We start from the raw sequence: 20,785 nt of genomic DNA, 5'->3' as shown, positions 1-20,785 counted from the left end.
ATATAACTCAGATGACCATTATATCTACTGCTGGGGGCAATAACCCTTTAGAAGAAATGGAGTAGTCACCATAGTCCAAAAAAAAAAAAAAAAAAAGTCTGAAATGCAATACTTGGATGCAATCTCAAAAATGACAGAATGATCTCTGTTCATTTCAAAGGCAAACCATTCAATATCACAGTAATGCAAGTTGATACCAGTAATGGTGAAGAAGGTGAATGGTTCTATGAAGGCCTACAAGATGCTCTAGAACTAACACCCAAAAAAGATGTCCTTTTCATTATATGGGGCTGGGATACAAAAGCAGAAAGTCAAGAAATGCCTGGAGTAATGGGAAAATTTGGCTTTGGAGTACAGAATGAAGCAGGGCAAACACTAACAGAGTTTTGCCAAAAGAATGCACTGGATATAGCAAACACCCTCTTCCAATAACACAAGAGAAGACTCTACACATGGACATCACCAGATGGTTTATACTGAAATTAGATTGATTATATTCTTTGCAGCCAAAGATGGAGAAGCTCTGTACAGTCAGCAGAAACAAGACTGGGAGCTGACTGTGGCTCAGATCATGAACTCCTTATACCAAATTCAGACTTAAAATGAATAAAGTAGAGAAAACCACTAGACTATTCAGGTATGCCCTAAATCAAATCCCTTATGACTATATAGTGGAAGTGACAAATAGATCCAAGAGATTAGATCTAATAGAGTACCTGAAGAACTATGGACAGAGGTTTGTGACATCATACAGGAGGCTGGGATCAAGACCATCCCCAAGAAAATAAATGTAAAATGGCAAAATGGTTGTCTGAGGAGGCCTTACAAACAGCTATGAAAAAAAGAGAAACAAAAGGCAAAGGAGAAAAGGAAAGATATATCCATTTGAATGCAGAGTTCTAAAAAATAGCAAGTAGAAATAAGAAAGACTTCCTCAGTGATCAATGCAAAAAAATAAAGGAAAACAATAGAATGGGAAAGACTAGAGATCTCTTCAAGAAAATTAGATATACCAAGGGAATATTTCATTAAAAAATAATAATAAAGGGCAGAAATGGTAGGACCTAACAGAATTAGAAGATATTAAGAATAAGGGGCAACAACGCACATAGGAACTATACAAAAAAGATCTTCATGACCCAGATAATCATGTTGATGTGATCACTCATCTAGAGCCAGACATCTTGGAATGCAAAGTCAAGTGGGCTTTAGGAAGCATCACTATAAACAAAGCTAGTGGAGGTGATGGAATTCCAGTTGAGCTAATTCAAATCCTAAAAGATGATGCTGTGAAAGTGCTGCACTCAAAATGACAACAAATATGGAAGACTCAGCAGTGGCCACAGGACTAGAAAGGTCAGTTTTCATTCCAATCCCAAAGAAAGGCAATCCCAAATAATGTTCAAATGAACATACAGTTGCACTCATTTCACACGCTAGCAAAGTAATGCTCAAAATTATTTTTTGTAATTTTGAGCATTACAAGCTCAAAAAGCTTGTTAGCCAGGCCAGGTTTCAACAGTACATGAATTAAGAACTTCCAGATGTTCAAGCTGGATTTAGAAAAGGCAGAGGAACCAGAGATCAAGTTGCCAACATCTGCTGGATCATTGAAAAAGCAAGAGAGTTACAGAAATACATCTACTTCTGCTAATTGACTATGCCAAAGCCTGCGACTGTGTGGATCACAACAAACTGTGGAAAATTCTTAAAGATATAAGAATACCAGACCACCTGACCTGCCTCCTGAGAAATCTGTATGCAGGTCAGGAAGCAACAGTTAGAACTGGTCATGGAACAACAGACTGGTTCCAAATAGGGAAACGAGTATGTTAAGCCTGTATATTGTCACTCTGTTTATTTAATTTATATGCAGAGTACATCATGAGAAACCCTGGGCTGGATGAAGCACAAGCTGGAATCAAGTTTGCTGGAAGAAATATCAATAACCTCAGCTATGCAGATGACACCACCCTTATGGCATAAAGTGAAGAAGAACTAAAGGGCCTCTTGATGTAAGTGAAAGAGGAGAGTGAAAAAGTTGGCTTAAAGCTCAACCTTCAGAAAACTAAGATCATGGCAGCTGGTCCCATCACTTCATGGGAAATAGATGGGGAAACAGTGGAAACAGTGACAGACTTTATTTTGGGGGGCTCCAAAATCACTGCAGATGGTGACTGCAGTCATGAAATTAAAAAATGCTTGCTCCTTGGAAGAAAAGTCATGACCAACATAGACAACTTATTAAAAAGCAGAGACATGGAGGGTGGGATGTTTTGAAAGAACAGCATGTATATTATCTGTGGTGAAACAGACCACCAGCCCAGGTGGGAGGCATGAGTCAAGTGCTCGGGCCTGTTGAGCTGGGAAGATCCAGAGGAATCGGGTGGAGAGGGAGGTGGGATGGGAGACCGGGATGGGGAATTCGTGTAACTCTATGGCAGATTCATATCAATGTATGACAAAACCCACTGAAAAATAAAAAATTAAAAAATTAAAAAAAAAAAAAAGCAGAGACATTACATTGCCAACAAAGTCTGTCTAGTCTAAACTATGGTTTTTCCAGTAGTCATGTGTGGATATGAGAGTTGAACCATAAAGAAAGCTGAGTGCCAAAGAATTGATGCTTTTGAACTGTGGTGTTGGAGAAGACTCTTAAGAGTCCCTTGGACTGAAAGGAGATCCAACCAGTCCATCCCAAAGGAAATCAGCCCTGAATTTTATTGGAAAGACTGATGCTAAAGCTGAAACCCAGTACTTTGGCCACCTGATGCCAGGAAGAGGCTCCTTGAAAAAGACCCTGATGCTGGGAAAGATCAAAGGCAGGAGGATAAGGGGACAACAGAGGATGAGATTATTGGATGGCATCTCTGACTCGATGGACATGAGTTTGGGGAAGCTCTGGGAGTTGGTGATAGACAGCCCAGGCTGGGGTGCTGCAGTCCACGGGGTCACAAAAAGTCAGACACGACTGAGTGAATGAACTGAACTAAATCATTAATGAAGACTTCCTTTAATCTTGCAGGCCGACTTAGGTACCTTTCCTTGTCTTTTTATGTAATATTTCATATATTTTTTAATGATCACTTATATCATCTTCTAACTGTGTTGAACTGTTAATCCACTGCATTCAATATAAACTCTATTAGAACAAAGATTCTGTTTTGTTCTATTTTTCTTCTAAAATTTCTTTAAAAAGAGCATGAGCTTCAGTAGAAACAGTGAATATTTTGAGTGATGCATTGGATAGTTGAAGAGAGAGATGCACAGAAATTATAATAACACAGGACCAAAAAAGACATAAGTTCTATTGGAATATAAATGGAACATGATTATATAGAAGAGAAAAAGAATGAAGTCAAAGATAGTTGGTTTTAGCCTAAAAAGATAGCTGCAACAAAAGCAGAAGAAGAGAGATCTCATTTTAGGAAACAAGTATAACATAACTAAACTTGTTGCTTTTGTTTAGTCACTAAGTCGTGTCAGACTATTTGCAACCCCATGGACTGCAGCCCACCAGGCTCCTCTGTCCATGGGATTTCCCAGGCAAGAATACTATAGTGGGTTACCATATTCTTCTCCAAGTGATCTTCCTGACCCAGGGATCGAACCCAAATCTCCTGCATTGTCAGGTGGCTTCCTCACCACTGAGCTACCAGGAAAGCCCATAGAACTAAATACATACATATAAAAACCAAGACATGTTGATTTGCAGCTGCATGGTGTGGCAAGTCTATGTGGTTTAGCAAAGAGATGGGTATACTGAGAAACAAGAATGTAAAAAGGATGTTGGACTTTATTGTGAAAGTTTTCCAATTCCATGTTAGGAAATTAAAACAGCAGGCATTCAAGGGCCACTTAAGCCTTTTTGAGAGAGGTGGGCAGATTTTCAGGAATTTGCTTTAACATTAGTATAAAACAATGGGGTTTTATGCTTCACAAACACTTAGAGGTGGGGGCAGATGGGAAGTGCCTTCAAAAATTCAGGACAAAAGTAACATGGACCTGAACTAGGTCAACGGATACTAATAAACAAAGAACATATACAATCTGACTCTTAACTCTGGTGACTTCACATTTTTGTTGGAGGCCCCAGAGAATATAAATAACTTTAGATGCGTGTGCTTTCAAAAAGGAAGACTGTATTTTACTGTGTGTTATAATAGAGACAACATATAAAAATAAGGCCTGCCCCCATAATGAAGCAGAATGTAATTTGCTATGCATGGTTTTAACTTCCTGGATGCTAAAGATCTTGCCAAACCAAGCAATTCTGATAGTGAATTAAATAATCAAGCATGAGGAGAGAAAGCATGCTAAGTCCAAGCAGGGAAAACATACTATTCTTTTATGAGAACTCAATATATATGAAGAGGGCAAAAACCAATATAATATTGTAAAGTAATTAGCCTCCAACTAATAAAAATAAATGAAAAAAAAAAGCAAAGGAAAACTGAATGCTTCTCCTAAAATATTTTTAAATGATTATATAGAATTGATTAGGCTTTTTAACACCTGAGTTGTATTTATATGTTTAACAGTACATTATTCATAGTCGGACAGTCAGACACTTGATAATTCTATAGATATAGCATACATTTATGTGTAGAAACGCAATACTTCATATACATATGTACACATATACAGATAACACAAACAGATGTAGTACAAGCATTCTAGATTAACTGTAAACCACAAATGGTCATTGTTTCAGATTTCTTAGACATTATAAACTATGACATATATCAGATAAAGAAGACCACACTGCAAAAGAATTCATATTCTTATCTTTGCCGAGACAGATGGAAATCCACGAGAATTACAGATAGGGAAGATTTTGGAGGTCAAGAATCTTGTTGCTCTTGCCAAATCCACTGCTGCTATAATTCCTTATCACTTGAGTTTGAAAGTGGTAAAGTAAGATGCTTTTATTTCCTTTGGAAAATCATCTCCTCTTACCATCTTTACTGTCCCTGTTGCTGAGCTCATGGCCTGACCTTCATCTTGTCAAGGCTTTCTTACTGTGTAGAGTTCTATTTCAATCCTAAATGCCATTACCACCTCCTGGCTACTTAAACAGCCATGTTACACTGTGTGTACTTTATTTTTTAATGGATTTTCGTATCTTCTTAACTAGGTGGAAAGGTTCTAGAGGGACAGATGGCTTATTACATTTTTCCCTCTGTAACAACTAATAATTCACCAGGAGCAAATTCATGGTATAATATCAAAACATATTGCTGAATTGAACTTATTGTAAAGATCTTCGTAGAGTCCCACAAACTGATTTTTTATAATACTCGTCCTATTTTTGCTAGATGCTCACCCTAGACATCTCCCTTACAGTTTTAACAAGATGCCTGCACAATGCTTGTGTATCTGCCTAACCCACTGTGCCTGTCTTAAAGCAATGCCCAGCAGAGGACTATCTCAAAACCTGTGAGTGGAGAGAACAAATACCACAAGGACTCCCTCTGCCTCCTCTAAGAAAGTCACTTGTCCATGAAGATCACATCAGAAGTCTTTGCTAAGTAACACTCAGAGGGATGAGACAAGGTGAGATAAAGACTGTGACCAGATTTAAAGTCACCACCAGGTTTTACACAGAAAAAGTAAAGAAACCTAAGTGGAGAACAAATTCAGATGAACTGACCACGTGCTGTAATTTCAGAAAACATTTAACAAATCTTTAAAATAGGATACTAGAAGAGGAGAAGACTAGCAAGGTCAAACAGAAGTCAACCCTCAAAGCTAGACAAGATTTCAGAGAATTCTACATTGGGTAGTCAGGCTCTAATTCACTCTGTAGACCTATGTAACCTGTTTCTAAATCTGCAGGTTTCTTTCTGCTTTATTCCAGTGTCTCTGAACTCCTTCTACATTGTGGATTTCTCCCTTTTTAATTCTAGAAAACTTTTCTATATTTGATTCTATCTGAGTATTGTGATTGACTACAATGAAATTCCAAAAATATAACAAAAAATTATTAATCATGTTCATATCAGATAGTTTTGCCTCAAGGCAGGGGTGAGAATTCTAAGGTGGTTTCAGTTTAGTTCAGTCGCTCAGTCGTGTCCGACTCTTTGCGATCCCGTGGACTACAGCACGCCAGGCCTCCCTGTCCATCATCAACTCCCGGAGTTTACCCAAACTCTTGTCCATTGAGTTGGTGATGCCATCCAGCCATCTCATCCTCTGTCATCTCCTTCTCCTCCTGCCTTCAATCTTTCCCAGCATCAGGGTCTTCTACCCTTATGCCTTAAAAGTTACGTTTGCCCTGACAAATCTTCACCTCTCTCTTTTCCACTCTACTCTGGACCCTGGAAGGCTGAGCCTTTTGGAGTACTTTACAGGATCCCTGCCCTCTGTCGCTGTGTGATTTCAGCCAACAGGAGGTAGAAATAGGAGACGAGAAAGCGGGAGGTCAGCTTCCTCCCGGCCAGATGACTGATGTCTGTCTGCATTCCTCAACCTGAGCTCTCCTTGTATTGTTAGCTGCTCAGTCGTGTCCGACTCTTTAAGACCCCATGAACTGTAGCCTGCCAGGCTCCTCTGTCCCTGGCATTTCCCAGGCAGGAATACTGGAGTGGATAGCCATTCCCTTCTCCAGAGGATCTTCCTGACTCAGGGATAGAACCCAGGTCCCCTGCATTGCAGGCAGATTCTTTACCATCTGAGCCACTTCTTCAACATTTTGCTCCTCCAGAACTGTTTCTAGGCCCAGGGTCTTCCACTTTTCCTTACTGATTTTTCTGAATTCTGCCAAAGCCTTTTTAAATCATCTCTTTACTAAATTTCTTCAAATTACTGGTTTAACTGTGCCATCTGTTTCCTGCCAGGACTCTGATTAATATGTTTCATATCCTTTTACCAGGAAATCAACTTTTTCAAGGGAGATGAAAATGACAGGAAAGAGAAGCGTATGGAAACTTTGTGTTCCTGGGTCTTGTCTTAAAAAAAAAACAAAAAAACAAAGAAACAGTGAAATGCTGTCTTCAGTACCTATCTCCCACCCACAATTCACAACTGATGCACCAAGTCCCAGTAGATCTCCAGTAGTTGTACATAAAAGAGTGAGCAACTTATGGTGCCGCCCATAGAATTTCAACCTATGTTTTCAGAAAAGGAGGCCTCGATTTTGGTGGGTTTGATAGAAGCTGTCAGACTATCAATTTATAAACTCTTATACTCCTGTAGAGATTGAGTCCTAGTGTCTCCTACCTGCTTAGGGGATGTTCCATCATTTTTTACCCCCCATACTCCAGATACCCTGTCTTGATAAGCAGTGTTTGTATTATTGTAATCATCTCCTCTTCTTAAGGAAATATTTATACCCAACTTAACATTTTCAGCTGTTACCTTTTTTTGTCACTGACTCACCTAGTTTATTGTGGTGCAAATATGGTGTTTATGTTTTGACTAATACATGTACCTATGTTTTTTTTTTTTTAATTTTCATTTAACTATGTTTATAAAAACTAGTTTTCACATCATTTGCTACCTTGGTTAGAGTTATTGCAAAGAGACATAGATATGAAGCAGGTGGTTTACACCAAGGTTAGTTTCCCCTCAAACTCTCTTGAATCCCAAAACTCTGTTTTATAAATCTGATCCTAAATACTCATTAACAGTTTTTGCAGGAATACCAAGAATTCACCCTTGACTTTGAATTTTGTTTAAACAATGACCAAATACAAGTTGGAATAAGGTTTCCTGTTATTTGGAATAATTTTTTCATATCTTTAACCCGGCATCATATATCCTGATGCTAGAGTTATGTTGATAATTTTCTCTCCAAGAATAGTTTCAAAAACATTCCTAAGTCATGATCATGCATCATACAAATATGCAAAGCTTATGTAGATGCCAAGAATATAAATGACAATTCAGAATTATTTTTCACCTTCATCAAATAATATGGTCATCAGCAGGAAATAATGATTATTTTTAGAATATATCTCCTAACTTGTCTATTTTTGTCCACAGAAAGGAGAGTGGGACATTTTCAGATTTACCTGCCTTTGAGGAATATGAATACCTCTTTAAGATCTCCAGAACTATGCCAAACCTTCCTACCCTATGTTTTTTTATTTTATTTTATTTTATTTTTTATTAGTTGGAGGCTAATTACTTCACAACATTTCAGTGGGTTTTGTCATACATTGACATGAATCAGCCATAGAATTACACGTATTCCCATCCCGATCCCCCCTCCCACCTCCCTCTCCACCCAACTCCTCTGGGTCCTCCAATGTTTTAATAATGATACATAGTCACTTAAATCTGCCTCAACTGCAACCAAAACAGCTATCCCACGCTATGTGCTCAGTCATGTCTGATTCTTTGTGACCCCAGGGACTGTAGCCCACCAGGCTCCTCTGTCCATGGAGTTTTCCAAGCAAGAATACTGGAGTGGGTTGCCATTTCCTACTCCAGGGAATCTTCCCAACCCAGGGAGCAAATCCGCCTCTCTGATGTCTCCTGCATTGCAGGTGGATTCTTTACCACCGAGTCACCTGGGAAGCCCAAACAACTAGCAAAAGACAATGATTCAGCAAAACAGGGATAATATTGTTGAAGAAAATGTAAAACTATTTTGAGAACTTCACATAAGTTTATAACAACAATATTACTGTTATTCTCATATACAAAGTCAATACCTCTAAGAAGCCATATCTTCAGCATCATATTCTATGTCAGCTTACTTTTACTTAATGTGCAATTTAAATTCTTGTTAAACAGTTCAAGACAAATCTCTGTTATTGCAAATAACTTTAAAAGATTGGTAGTTCTGAGCTCTATTTAGAAATTCTCTTCTAATAAAACATTATAAGCGGTTGGGTTATGAAATCTGGTTTGGAAAGTCCACATACAGGGGAAGACACCTGCTATGGCTTAGACAGCTGAAACATCTGGTAGACCTTCTGACACAGACTCACTGGAACTAGATCTGTTCTCTGAATTATAAACTGAATAGCAACTACTGAATGTGTGGTCCTTCAGGGAGGGGGACATCTTCCATCTGCAAAGATCACCTGGCCTTCGAGCAGACAACAAGCAATGAAAATGCCTCAGGATTAAACCCAGCAGGACTGTTCCTTTAAAAAGGACTTATAACACTGAGAAGTCTTGTCTTTTCCTAGGGAGGCAGACAATTTCTATTACTACTAATATTTGGAAACATGATTAGATAGAAAAACACAGCATTGCATTAACTGGAGAATTGGAAAAGCCCACAGTGGATGAAATTGTACATGGATGAAATACAATCTGATAGAGATGTCACTGTGTCATTAAGGATGGGACTCAATTCAGAACCCAGAAAGACATTCTGTGTTGGTTCAGAAGCAAATAAGCGCACAATGTACTCAAGAGAGAAAAAGCTTTAGAAGTTTATGAAATGGTAGATATTCAGGTTTGAATGTGTTTCATTTTTATACTTGCTTTAGATTCACTTTGGTTGCAGCTCAAACTCCATTTTCTAGTGAATATCCAAGACTATTGCTTGCTAAGATCTGCATGTTCCCATTCTTTGCTCTTCACCAGTCTTCCCTGAAACACACTCAGTACTTCCAGTGCACAGATCCTGGTACAAGTTTATAATGTTCTCTCCAAAAAGAACTTGGAATGTCCTGAAAAAGCTGTCATGGCCTCAAAAAACTAAGTTCTGTAGTGGTTAGTTAGCTGAAAAAAGCATGTTTCCTTAAGAATAATGCGGGGGAAAGATTCTTAGAATTACATAGACATCCAAACTGATATCTTTCCCATTGTTTGAATCTGAACAGATTATTAAAATCAAGGAATGTTAGTGCCTTATCTATAACTTGTAGGTTTATAGTGAAATTTTAATGATACAATTTATATGAAACATCTAGCGTAAGAGCCGGCACGGAGGAGATGCCTAACAGATTTCATTTGCTTTTTTCCAGGGTAACACTAACATCCACCTAGTAATTGTTGTCAGGACTAAATGAATTAGTAGATAAAGCTTCTAAAATGAACTCTGATACTACTGGTGCTCTTTTAAAAATTTTATTAGCTATTTTTATTATTAACATTAACATGCCAAGACCTTATTGATATTAATTCAGTGATAGGGATTAAAGAAATAAGTTAGAGCAATGACATATCAGTGATTGAATTACGTCAACTAGAAATGCGTAGTTACATGGAGAAGAATCCAAATCAGTGACTGTTTGGTTTTCTTATTATGGCTTCTTCTTTCAGTGAGTGCATACTTTTTCAAAATTCATTACTCTATGTATCAGGGTTTTCCAGAGAAATAGAACCAATTAGAAACTAGATCGACAGATAGAGATAGAGATTATAGAGATATATAAACAGGTGCCTTATAAGGAATTGGCTCGTGCAATTATGGGTGTGGACAAGTTCCAAGATCTGCAGTGTATGTCAAGTTGGAAGTCTAGGAGAAGTAGAGGTAATATAGTTCCCTATATAGTTGAAGGGTTGAGAAACAGGAAAGCCATTGATGCAGTTCTGGTCAAAGCAGCAGACTTGAAACTTAGGAAAAGCCAATGTTTCTTTGAATCTGAAGGCAGAAAAAAAATGCAATGTCCCAGTTTGATGGCAGTGGGGCAGGAAGAATTCTCTCATTTGGTAGCATCTGCTTTTTGTTCTATTCAAGTCTTCCACTGACTGAAGAAGGCCTTCCAAGTTAGGAAAGGTAATCTGCTCTATTTAGCCTACTGATTCAAATGATAACTTCATGCACAAACACCCTCACACCCACACCCATAATTATATTTTGACAAAATATTTGGGTATCCTGTGGTCTAGTCAAGCCGATATAACCACTATAATCTAAATGTTCCAATCTAGTTAGAGACAAGGAAAAAATTTAAAACTTATATAACTGATAAAGGCTTCCTAGGAGGCTCTATGTTGATATGACATATATAGTGTTAATTCACCAAGTGAGTTCAGATCAGGTGCTCAGTCATGTATGACTGTTTGCAGTATAATGGACTGTAGCACGCCCAGCTTCCCTGTTCATCACCAACTCCTGGAGTTTACTTAAACTCATGTCCATCAACTCAGTGATGCCATCCAACCATCTCATCCTGTCATCCCCTTCTCTTCCCACCTTCAATCTCTCCCAGCATCAGAGTCTTTTCCAATGAGTCAGTTCTTCACATCAGGTGGCCAAAGTATTGGAGTTTCAGCTTCAACATCAGTCCTTCCAATGAATATTCAGGACTGATTTCCTGTAGGATTGATTGGCTTGATCTTCTTGAAGTCCAAGGGACTCTCAAGAGTCTACTCCAACACAACAGTTCAAAATCATCAATTCAGCACTCAGCTTTCTTTATGGTCCAACTCTCACATCCATACAAGACTCCTGGAAAAGCCATAGCTTTGACTGGATGGACCTTTGTTGGTAAAGTAATGTCTATGCTTTTGAATATGCTGTCTAGATTTGTCATAGCTCATCTTCCAAGGAGCAAGCATCATTTAGTTTCATGGCTGCAGTCACAATCTGCAGTGATTTTGGACCCCCCAAAAATGAAGTCTGTCACTGTTTCCATTGTTTCCCCATCTATTTGCCATGAAGTAGTGGGACCAGATGCCATGATCTTAGTTTTCTGAATGGTGAATTTTAAGCTAGCTTTTTCACTCTCCTCTTTCATTTTCATCAAGCGGCTCTTTAGTTTCTCTTCACCTTCTAACATTAAGAATGGTGTCATCTGCATATCTGTGGTTATTTATACTTCTCCCTGAAATCTTAATTCCAACTGGTCCTTCACCCAACATATAATTTCACGTGATGTACTCTGCAAATAAGTTAAGTGAGCAAGGTGACAGTATACAGCCCTGACATACTCCTTTTCCAATTTGGAACCAGTACATTGTTCCATGTCCGGTTCTAACTATTGCTTCCTAACCTTCATACAGATTTCTCAGGAGGCAGGTAAGGTGGTCTGGTATTCCCATCTCTTTAAGAATTTTCCACAGTTTGTTTTGATCCACATAGTTAAAGGCTTAAGTGTAATCAATAAAGCAGAAGTAGATGTTTTTCTGGAACTCTCTTGCTTTTTTGATAATCCAGCGGATGTTGGCAATTTGATCTCTGATTCCTCTGCCTTTTCTAAATCCAGTTTGTACATCTGGAAGTTCTTAATTCATGTACTGTTGAAACCTAACTTGGAGAATTTTGAGCATTACTTTGCTAGCATGTGAGATGAGTGCAATTTTGCGGCAGTTTGAACATTTATTGGCATTGCCTTTCTTTGGGATTGGAATGAAAACTGACCTTTTCCAGTCCTGTGGCCACTGCTGGGTTTTCCAAATTTGCTGGCATACTGAGTGCAGCACTTTCATAGCATCAGCTTTTAGGATTTGAAATAGCTCATCTGGAATTCCATCACCTCCATTACCTTCGTCCGTAGTGATGCTTCCTAAGGCCCACTTGACTTCATACTTCAGGATGTCTGGCTCTAGGTATGTGATCACACCATTGTGGTTTTCTGGGTCATTAAGACCTTTTTTGTACAGTTCTTCTGTGCATTCTTGCCACCTCTTCTTAATATCCTCTGCTTCGGTTAGGTCCATACAATTTCTGTCCTTTATTGAGCCCATCTTTGCACAAAATGTTCCCTTGGTATCTCTAATTTTCTTGAAGAGATTTCTAGTCTTTCCCATTCTATTGTTTTCCTCTGTTTCTTTGCATTGACCACTTAGAAAGGTTTTCCTATCTCTCCTTGTTATTCTTTGGAACTCTGCATTCAGATGGATGTACCCTTCCTTTTCTCCTTTGCCTTTCACTTCTCATTTGTAAAGATGCCTCAGACAACCATTTTGCCATTTTGCATTTCTTCTTCTTGCTAGGAAGTGAGGAGCACCATCCAAATTCTGTACACAACTCTGGTTAGGAATTTACTGACGTTCCACCACATCATACACTGTGCATTGAACCTAATCCATCATCATAAACATGGAATAAGCAACAATATAATGTACACTTTACATTATATGATAGAGAGCTTCTAAGTCTTATATGCTATAGACTACCTTATGGAAATTAGAAAACTAAAGATAAATTTCATGTAGAAAAGTAATATGATAAAGTATATTTTAAAATGTTCATTTTAATAATATTTTTTTTACAATGATCAGAGTGACATTTATTTTTTCTAACTCTTCCTATTTTGGGGGGATTTCATGGCATTTATATGACCAGGAATGCCATTAAGATTTAGGAATTGGTATGACAGAGGAATGAGCAATTAAAATAAACACCACAGTGCTATAACAATGTCCTGGAAACTTCTACTGGGCTTAATATTACATCTTCAGTAGGATAATGGTGGGGAAATTGAGGCAAATCCACAAGGAAAAAAAAGAGAACCCTGGATGAAAGTGGTAGCATGATATGGTCATGCAAACTCCCCCACAGACAGCATTCACGAAACCAAGAATGCTCTGCTCAAATCAATAGCTGACAAAGAAAACACGCATGCACAAGGGTCCCAGGGTTATGGACAAAGACAGTGATGAAAGAATAATTTGCTCCCAAGAGTCTAAGAAACAGTTAGGCAAATTCTGCAAAGCTGTGGCTTTTTTAACTGAGAGAATTTGCAGTTGTCTGCAGCATAATTAGGATAAAGTTTGAGCTTACTAGCCTGAGGCATTAGAGAACAGAGCCCAAGGCTGAAGGAGAACCTGGAAATGAGGGGAGAATTCCTGGAAGCAGAAAACCACAGGCATTAAATCCTTATGTCTGAGAATAATCTCTGCCCCAAATTCTGGCTGACCATCAAACTGCTCAAACTTAGACAAGACAGGATAGAAAGGTAGGAACTGGAAGACAGAAACACAACAGGAATATGAGCTGCTATATACTGTGAAGGAGACAAAGTGTTTAGTATCAACTTAAGCAAATTAATTGCTTCATAGTACAAAAAACAGTACTTCTCGGAATACAACAAAATTCAGCGATGTTACAATATGTTATTGACAATATCCACCTTTCAAATGAAAGTTAGATATGGGAAAAAAAGAAGTTCAGAAAATAATTCTGTTAGTGAGGAAGAAGACCAATTAAAATAATCTGAATCTAAGGGGAACTAGATGTGAAATTTACCAGGCAACAGCTTCATAGCAGTTATTTTAAATATGATGAAACAATTAAAAGAAAATCTGATATCAAAGTATTAGCAAATAGGAGATCTCAACAGGGAAATGTAAAATATCAAAAGTGGAAATTAGCTTGCTAAAAAATAAAATAACTGACAATAAAAGTGCCCCATCCCTGCATGCTCAGTCGTATCTGACTCTTTGCAACCCCACAGACTGTAGTCTGCCAAGCTCATCTATCCGCAGAGTTGTTCAGGCAGGAATACTGGAGTGGGTTGCCATTTTCTTCTCCAGGGGATCTTCCCCCCCCAGGGATCAAACTCACGTCTCCTGCATCTCCTGCATCGGCTGGCGAACTCTTTACCACTGAGCCACTGAGGATCCGAGAAGTTCACTAGAAGATCTCAATAGCAGATTGGAGATAGCAGAAAAACAATCCCAGAAAACTGAAGAGACATGAATAGAAAGTACCAATTCAAAGGAAAGAGGAAAATTGGTAAATTTAAAAGTAAAGATGAACAGAGAGGCTCAGAGACTTGAAGTCTTGCAATCCAATCTGTAGACATTATCAAAAGGATTAATTATGCACATAATTTGAGTTCCAGAAGGAGAGAATTGAAAAGGGCAAGAAAGAAATATGATGAACAAAACTGCCAAATCTGGTGGAAAACTAAGTGAATAGTTCCAGATCCAAGAGTGGCAGAAAACTTCGAGCAAGATAAATACCAGTTCTAGGCACAACATACTCAGACTGCTGAAAGTCAAAAATTAAATGACAATCCCCAAAGCAGCCAGACACTTTTTATATAAAGAAACAATAATTATAATAAATGGTTGATTTATCTTCAGAAAACAAGAAGACCAGAAGAAACTGGAACAACATTTACAAAGTGATGGGAGAGGAAGAAAACCCTGCACCCCAAAATTCTATCAAATAAAATGTTCCACTAGAAATGAAGACAGAATTATAGCATTTCCAACAAGCCAGAAATGATGGAGTTTTTCAGACTCAAGTGCGCTTAGGGCAATTCAAAGCTCTAGGACACAATGAAGATTAAATTGGTATATAAAAAGCTACATGTATATTTGTGCACATATACTTTTTATCCATTAAATAGAACACGGCTATATGAAGCAACGCTCGTAACCCTGATTTGTTGAGTTTATGAGCTTTATAAGATGTAAATGCCATGACAGTAATACTAAGGGAGGGTATGGGGAGAGTAAACAGAAACAAACCGCTGCCAGTTTCCTATGTTTCCCTGAGGTGGCTCAGTATTGCCACTAGTTCATTGGATGGACTGATGCTGAAGCTGAAGCTCCAATACTTTGGCCACCTGATGGGAAGAGCTGACTCATAGGAAAAGACCCTGATGCTGGGAAAGATTGAGGGCAGGAGGAGAAGGGGATGACAGAGGATGAGATGGTTGGATGGCATCACCAACTCAATGGACATGGGTTTGGGTGGACTCTGGGAGTTGATGATGGACAGGGAGGCCTGGCGTGCTGCGGTTCATGGGGTCGCAAAGAGTCGGACACGACTGAGCGACTGAACTGAACTGAACTGAACTGAAATGTTATGATTTGAAGTAGCATATAAGCTCTAGATCAACTGCTAAATACTCAAAGAGAATTAGAATCCTAAATATGCTTGATTAATTTAAAAAAAACACAGAAAAAGAATATAAAAACAATTTGAAATGGTAGCCATAAGTAAAACTATATAAAAATTATGTTAAATATAAATGGAATATACCTTCACTAAAGGCAGAGACTATCAGGCTGATATTTGTGAAAAAGAATCAACTATATTTCATGATGGGTGCATGCTCTGTCACCCGGGGATTGAGCCATCATCTCTTCAATCTCTACATGGGCAGGCAGGCTCTTTACCACTAAGCCACCATGGAAGCCCAAAAGAAAATAAAATCACTAGGCCAAAGGGATATCCGCACCTCCATGTTCGCTGCCAAGACAGAGAAACAAACCGTGAGTGGATATGTGGGAAAGGCAGTGTATATACACAATGGAGTACTATCCGGCCTTTTCAAAGGAAGAAGCCTTGCCATTTGTGACAGCAGGCATTAACCTGGAGGACATTACATGAAGTAAAATAAGCCAGGCACAGAGAGACTTATTGCCTGATTTCACTTATGTGTGGCATCTGAGAGAGCTGAATGTTAGTTCATAGAAACGGTTTACAATAGTGGCTACAAGCACATACACGGGAGGAGAGGTGGGGAGATATTATTGGTTGAAGGGTGCAGTCTTCTGGTTATCAGATGAATATGTTCTGGAGACCTGACATATAGCCTTGTGACCATCGTTAGTAATAATGTATTACTCACTTGTTAACAGAGTATACTTTAAGCATTCTCACCACACATACAAATAAATGGCAATTAAAAAATGATAAGCATGTCGATTATCTTGATTGTGGTAATCATTTCCCAGTGTATACATATCTCGAAACATCAGGTAGTACACTATACATATATACACTTTGTTTATCAATCATACCTCACAGAAGCTGAGGGGAAAAAACTTACCAAATTCCATCCAGATTGTAAAATGAGATAATGAGAGTGTTGTTATAACCCAGAGGCAAGAGAGTAGGGGTATATTAGAGTCCTTGCCTGTTGAAGATTATTTCTGATTATCTTTGATACTAGAGATGAGAGAAGAATTTTCTAGGCGAGTAATTGCATGTACTAGGTTCTAAAGTTTCTGTTTATTTGCTTCAGTAAAAGCACCACATTTGGATTTATAACTGTGAATTATAGCATGACCTGGTTATATCCACAATAATCTAACTCATTTTTCATGAACAATCTAGCTTCTTTACTGACCAAAATGTGCATGTTAAACAACGATGAGATGGTAATCAAGACTTTTACATTTGTCAAGACTTTTATAAAAGTACTAATTTGCTCTTCTCCTAAAAATCCTACATAGCGTTTGGATCACTGTCTCGTGAAGGGAACATCTTAGGGATTTCCACAAGCTTTCCTACTATAAAAGAATATAGTTCAGAGAATAATTAAGGAGATTATTTTAAGTATGTACTTAGTGTATTTATTTTTACCATGTAGTCTGAATCTGAAAAACATAAGGAAGCAATGAATGGACCCTCAGTGGCACTGGAGAGATGATGAGATTTATAAGACTCCAATTACCACATAATCTTCATAAAACACTACAGCCAGTGGGCCAGAGTGGTATTTCAGGTCTGATGCTTTTTATAAGTTCAAAGTCACTATGTAATGTCAACAACAAAGAAAGACCAAGAATTTACTGTCTGAGGTCACTGTCACTCTGGAAATGACCATGGACCACTTTGGGAAAGCCTTAGGGGAAGATGCATAGTGTATATCTCTGACCACCTACAGGGTCTTTCCGAAAGGAGCAGAGTTTTACATCAAGCAATCTAGAGCTATTAACTGGTTTATGTCCTTTGGGAAGGACCATGATCTCTACAAGGGCTGCCCTGGGGATAAGATAATAAAACATCTGCCTGTATGCAGGAGACTCGGGTTTGATCCCTGGGTCAGGAAGATCCCCTGGAGAATGGAATGGCGACCCACTCCAGTATTTTTGCTTGGAGAATTCAATGGACAGAGGAACCTGGTGGGCTACAGTCCATGGGGTGGCAAAGAGTCAGAGACAAGTAAGCGACCAATTTCTAAAGATCTCTGAAAGTGTCTCAGACTGGGTGCTTTCTATCAGGCTTAGGCAATGCCTGTTTGCATATATGTCAGGCAGTATCTCAGGAGGCTACCCATCTATTGAATTCTTCAGGACTCTATGATCAATATCACAACAGATTCTGCCGGATCCAAAATCTGATTACCACTTTGCCCAGTGGCTTATCATGATAATTGTGCCCACCTTTCTCTTTAATGATAAATGTTGCCTCTGAACCTTTGGTGGAAAGGTGACGCCAACCTGTGGCACTCTAGCAAAAATCGAGTCCCAGGAATGACACCCGTTGATTTCCTGCTAATGCCTCTCATGGTTCAAACTTCTCTGAAAGCCAAAGGTTAACAGGTCACATTGATAGAGTCTGGAGTACAGAGCTGGGTGAGAAAGGATAGGAAGCTAATCTGGAAGAGCAAAAGGAAACAGCTTCACCAACTAGACAGTGAGCTCCATGATGGCAGTGATATTGTCCATTGTCTTCCCTGATGCATCCAAACACTTAGAACCATAATGGCCATGTGCTATATGCTACATAAATATTGTTGAATAGGGCTTCCCTAGTAGCTCAGATGTTAAAGCATCTGCCTGCAATGCAGGAGACCTGGGTTCAATCCCTGGGTAGGAAGATCCCCTGGAGAAGGAAATGGCAACCCACTCCAATATTCTTGCCTAGAGAATCCCATGAGCAGAGGAGCCTGGCAGGCTGCAGTCCATGGGGTCACAAAGAGTTGGACACGGCTGAGCCACAAACACACACATGGATTAATGAATGCATTGATGTTTGGACGTATTTGAGATTGAAAATATGTAGCTACACATAAGGAAGGACACAAATAGATAAGGCACAAAGATATGGGAAATGACAGACTGGTATTACAGGGGTTGGATTTCCAGCAGATGGTGTCTTTCTTTGCCAGGACTACTTTTAAAGAATAGGCATGAGCCTGGCTTATCAAGACAAGCAGTGACTCTTTTAAAACACTGCTTGTTACCACTTTGAACATATATGATAGCCTTTCAAAATCCAAAGGAAATCCTAGGTGTACACTCAAATCTCTCTCTCCAGATCAGTTGGTAAAAATCGATGATTCTATTCATATTGTGATGACATTAGGTTCAATACACATTTTCACATGAAAAACTTAGGAAGTTGATAGACCACTAAGGAAGACAATGACTAACCTCAGTGTAAACAAAAATCTTATACTCCCTTTCAAGAGGATAGTTTTATTTGAGAGGACCAAAGGAGAGTACTTCAGTAATAGGTTATTATTGTTCAGTCACTGCGTTCTGCGCAACTCTGTGACCTCATGGACTGTAGGCAGGTTCCTCTGCCCTCCACTACCTCCTTGAGTTTGCTCAAATTCATGTCCATTGAGTCAGTGACGCTTTCTAATCACTTCATCCTCTACAGCCCCCTTCTCCTTCTGCCTTCAATCTTTGGTACTGGGTATCCACTGGGGAACATGAAGAAATACATGTTTAACGTTGAGAGGATCAGTAAGAAAGCAATGACTCGGGAGATAGTGATAGAATTTACAACCTGTGCAGATTGAAGGAAGAAAAAACTGGCCACAAATTCTTTGAGACTTCTCTCATCAAAAAGTAGTCAATTTCTCAACCCCTTCATCCAATACCTAGCCATTGTCTCACTTGGTACAGTGGGGTATATGCAGAGGTAATGTAGGCAAAGTCATGTGCATTGGGGGCTTGTCTATTCTTGTGGCTGGGGAACTTTCCACCTCTGTAAAAGTGAAGCTGGGCTAGTCTGCTGAATAATGATGAGATCAATGTGGATTTTCCCCTTGCAATTTAAGCCAGCTATCTGACAGGCAAGTACACTAGACTAACTACTGCCAGCCACCAAATATGTTCATGAAGAGATCCAAAATCATCCTACCCCAAGTAACTTGACCCAGACCAGAAGACACATGGTCAATCCACAAAACCATGAAAAACAATATAAACGCTTGTTGTTTTAAATACAAGGTCTTGGAATGATCTGGTGTGCATCCAAAAATTTCTGATAAATTAAATTCACATTTTTCCCCTATTAGTAGAGTTTTTGCCTTCTTGCTGAAAATAGATAAAGAAAAAGAAAAAGAATGCATACATGTTAGAGGTGACAAGAATACATAGAAGAAGAAAAGAATTGCTCTAGATGCTCTCACTTCAGCCCTTTTCTTAATCTGATTTCCTCTTCATGATTTCTTTCTTTCCAGGATTCCCAGTTGGCCTTGGAGATGTAGTGGGCAGAGCCAGTCATATTTGTTATGGGTAAAGAAACTTCCTTGTCGCTAAGAAACACTTCAGGATCATTTGTCAACTTCTACCGGAGGACCTTCATGCTTGCTTAAATTGCAAATTCCCGAGGTGGAGGTCATATTTTAAATGGTTTTCTGTCACTTTTGCTTTTCATGAGAACTCTCAGCTCCATTCTCAAAAGGGGATTTTGATAGAGAAACAGTGTGAGACTAATGGATGCCTAAAGGTAGAGAGTGTCAGTGAAACTGATTAGAAATAGGAAATTGTATTGGGGAAAGGAGAGAACTCTAAAAGAAAAAGTCAACTATTCTACATTTTGCCAACAGTGGATTTTGATATGTTCATATCACAAAAACACTGTGGACATTTCCTATGATTGGATTGTGAGTAAAACTTCTATAATATTATATATCAACCATTTGTTCTTTCCTTTTCTAAGACAAGATAACCTCAAAATAATTGACAAGAACATAATGAGAACCTGTTATATTGTTTTTGTTTAGTTGCTAAGTCATGTCTGACTCTTTTGTGACCCAATGGACTATAGCCCACCAGACTCCTCTACCCATGGAGTTTTCCAGGTAAGAATACTAGAGTGGGTTACCATTTTCTCCTCTAAGGGATTTTCCTGACCCAGACTTCCATAACTATTAAAATTACACTTAAAACAGTAAAATGAGAATGCAGGCATTACAAGATATACCTTTCATTGTTAGCATCAGAAATA

The sequence above is a fragment of the Muntiacus reevesi genome, chromosome 7 (assembly GCF_963930625.1).
Source record: "Muntiacus reevesi chromosome 7, mMunRee1.1, whole genome shotgun sequence".
Lineage (NCBI taxonomy): Eukaryota > Metazoa > Chordata > Mammalia > Artiodactyla > Cervidae > Muntiacus > Muntiacus reevesi.
Note: the sequence above shows the minus strand (reverse complement) of the source record.